Genomic DNA, 3,851 nt, shown 5'->3' on the forward strand with positions numbered 1-3,851 from the left:
TTTTTGTTTCTGTATTATTATGACATATGTCTCAATTTTAAGTCTAAATCCTTTAGTTATTGTTTTATGTATTACTCTGTAATGACCCGATCATACATTTTTGAAAAGTTTTATAAATTTACCATTTTACCCCTCCCGTTATCGATCCCGCGTCATTTTTTATTTGAGTTTGAAAAGTTGGTTTTGAACTTTGTTTTAAAAGTTGATTTGGTAAGTTAGTGAGTTTTAAAGACTAATTTGTTAAGAAAAAGGTTTTTGGGGTCTTTTGGAGTTGAGTGTCGGAATGGAATTTCTTCGATTCCATCAGTCTCGAAATGTGAAATCTGATCCGTGAGAGTTGTCGGTTTTAGATTCTGAATCTTTTTTAGGATTTGAGGTCCTAAGTTGTGAAATTGTGGAATTTTAGTCTTTGAATTGACTTTGGTCAACATTTGGGGTTTGGATGCTCGGATCGGAATTCCAAGAGTTTTCCTGTATTCAGAGGATGATTTTAAGCCTAGGTGAGATCTTGGTTGATTTTTGAGAGGTTCTGAGCTTGTTTTAGCCTTTTTAGGTGTTGAATTAGTTTTTTTGTGGTTTTCATGGATGTCGGGTCAAGGAGACATCAGATTCGTGCTTTGACGGTTCCCTTAAGTCTAAAACATTGAGTATAATTTATTTTCTTATGTCGCTTAAGCGACGCCCGCCTTTTTATCTGGGTGGTCGCTTTTGCGACATCAAGAGGGATTTTGCAGCCATTTTCGGGATTTAAGCCCCATTTCATCATTTTTGAGCTTTGGGGATCCATGGTGGCGATTTTGAAAGGAAATTTTGTGCTAGATCATTCGGATACGTGTTCTTGATCCTAAACCTTCATTTTTCATCAATTAATTATGAGTTTGAACATTAAAATGTGAGATTTTTGTGGGCTAATGTCAAGGTTTTTCAAGAACCCAAGTTCTGAACTAAAACAGTGATTTTGAAGGGGCGTTGATTCCTTGTCCGAAATGATTTTCACTAATAAGTTTGTAAAGACTTAAACATCATTTTCAAGTATTAAATTTCGGATTCAAACCTTAATTTTAGAATGGGGTTTTTTAGTTGATTGACCCACCTTTCAGGAGGATTGATGTGGGTATTGTTGTACTAGCTTGTGCATATATTGTGTGGCTTTGGAAGTTGTTCGGAAGGGGAAGACTCAACTATTGGAATGATTGTTGATTGATTTAAGGCAAGTGACTTCGTAAACCTTGTAATCTAATTGAATTGGTATGCTTCCTTTGTTTCTTGTGTGTTGAGAGTAATGAGAATGAGATGAATGGTTAAATTGACCACTTGTTATGTCTAAATGAACAAAAAAGGGTTTGAAATGAAAAAGGCTATGTGTTGAACATGATGATGTGTTTTACCTTAATGTAACCCTTATTGATTGATTGATGATATGCTTGAAAGCATGATTATGGACTTGAATTGTATAACTATTGTCTCTTCTATATATGTGGTGTGATTTGCTTGCGTGCATTGATCGTTGAACACTGTGATGAGACATGTGATGATTATGAGGCCAAAGTCTTACCGACAAGTGTTATCATGCCGAGGTCTTTGTCGGCGTTAGTATGATTTGGCTGAGGTCATTACCGATGAGTGTTAATATGCCAAAGTCATATCCGGCAATGGTTATAAAGCTTATGGGAAATGATTCTGGCTAGTGATACAAAGTCGATGGGAAATAGTTCTGGCAAGAGATTGATTATTGTGAATGGGTGTATAAATGATTATGCGTAAATTGCTTAAGACTTGAGATTGATGTACTTGTTGTGTGTGATTGAATTACTTGTCATTGAGATTGACTTATTTGATTCGTATGATTGTTGAATTGTGAAGTTTGAACTGTGAATATTAAGTTTGTGAGTCGTGTATTGTAGAATTGCTAGGTTGGACTGATGTCTATACAGGTTGTAGTTTGCGGAGGTTCGGTTTGAGTGTGAAAGGTATTTGATTTCTAGCTAGTTGCTTTGTTTAGTAGGTTGTTTGTTGGGTACCGTATTTTTGGTATTCACCCCTTGCTTTTATACTTGTGTAGGTTCCGAGCCTGTACCTGCGTGATCTCTTCCTCTTTTCTTCGATCTCGAGGCTTGTCAAGGACTTGAAGAAGTAGTTGCTTGTCATTTGATGGGTCCTCTTTTTTCCTTTTCTTACACTTTATTCTATTTGAGAAACAAAGACTGAGACTTGTAATTATTTCTTAATTCCGTACTTATGTATTTAGTGTCTTATACACGTGACAACCAAATTTTAGGGGTTTTAATAGAAGAATAAGTTTTTTGCTTTATCTTATTCTTGTTTTTGATGTTATTTCGCTTTTCTTTCATTTTCGTTGGGTTGAGGCTGATTTGTCTTGGTGGGAAAAGACAAGTGTCATCACATCCATTTTTGGGTCATGACATACTCATGCTCAGGTTTATAGTTCTTTCAGCTGTTTGTTTAATTGTTGAACTCATCACTTACCTTGCATACCAATACATTTCATGTATTAATGCTACTTTGTGCTACTTCATTTTATGATGTTGATTTGAGCACCCTGATTCAGATTTGCGGCCAGATGTTCCACTAAGTTCATCTACTTATTATGGTGAGTCCTCCTCGCATTCATAGGACTTCAACTATGAGTCAATATATGTTATTCACTTCAATTGTGTTAGCTTTTAGGCAGCCTGGTGTGTTGTCCTAGCAAATTATCTCATTTAGTTTAGTGGCTTTCAGACATTAGTATTTAGTTGTAATAGATTTATTTTTTAAATCTATTTCAGTTATGATATTTATTTATAGCTTCCACTTTAGTTCTAATGTGATATGCTTAGATATGGTATGCCAAGGTTAGCTTGAGATCATTTGTCATTCAAAACACTGTGTCTCAGTTAGGGTTGAGACTTCGGTCATGACAACCTAGGTCGATTTGATTTAATTTTTTCATTAAGCAAATAACTAAATTAGTTATAGTGGTTTATTAAATCTATAAACCAAATCGAACCAACATAAAGTCAATTTTTTTTATCTTAGTAGTCATTTCGTCCGATTTTCTCAATTTTCTAATTTTTTTGATTTCTTATAATTACACCATGAATGAAAAAGATATCAGATTGAAAGGGTATTCTCTTGACCGTGTAGTTCATTCAACATGTGAAGTTCCTAATTGAAGAGACATATGATACCATTGGCAAATGAGTTAGTGATTATATTGTCTAATGGAATCGAAGGACACTTGAATAAATAAAATTAGAAAAAATAAGTATACAATAGAATATCCGAGACATCGTGTTAGGAAAATATATAAAAAAATTCACGAAAAGACACAATACATGTCAATTTTTAAAGTCATTTTAAAAGCCCAAATATGAAATAATATATATAAACATTGAAAGGTATAAACTAATTTGAAAAATACTTGTAAAGTAGATTATAATAAATATTTTTTTAATAAAAGATTAAAATTATAAATGTATTATGGCTATTTGGTTTGAATTCTATTTGACTTTCTTTTAATTAATACCAAATCAAACCAAGAACGGTCAGAATTTTTATTTCAATCTCAAACCAATCAAATCAAACCAAAAATCGAGTTTGTTTGTCGGTTTGACTTGGTTCGCCAATTCAGTTTGGCTTGATGGTTTGACATGTACACCACATATTTGCATTCATTCAAAGAGAAGAGTACATCAATATTTATAAGCGATTAAATATTATTAGGAAAGTAAATATTTTTCAATGGAAAGTATATATTTTTCCATTAATGTAAATTTAAATATGAAAAGAAACTAAATAGTGTAGAATATTTTTAGACTAGAAAGGATAAAATGAAAATATTCTACCAT

This window comes from Solanum stenotomum, chromosome 6 (genome assembly GCF_019186545.1).
Source record: "Solanum stenotomum isolate F172 chromosome 6, ASM1918654v1, whole genome shotgun sequence".
NCBI lineage: Eukaryota > Viridiplantae > Streptophyta > Magnoliopsida > Solanales > Solanaceae > Solanum > Solanum stenotomum.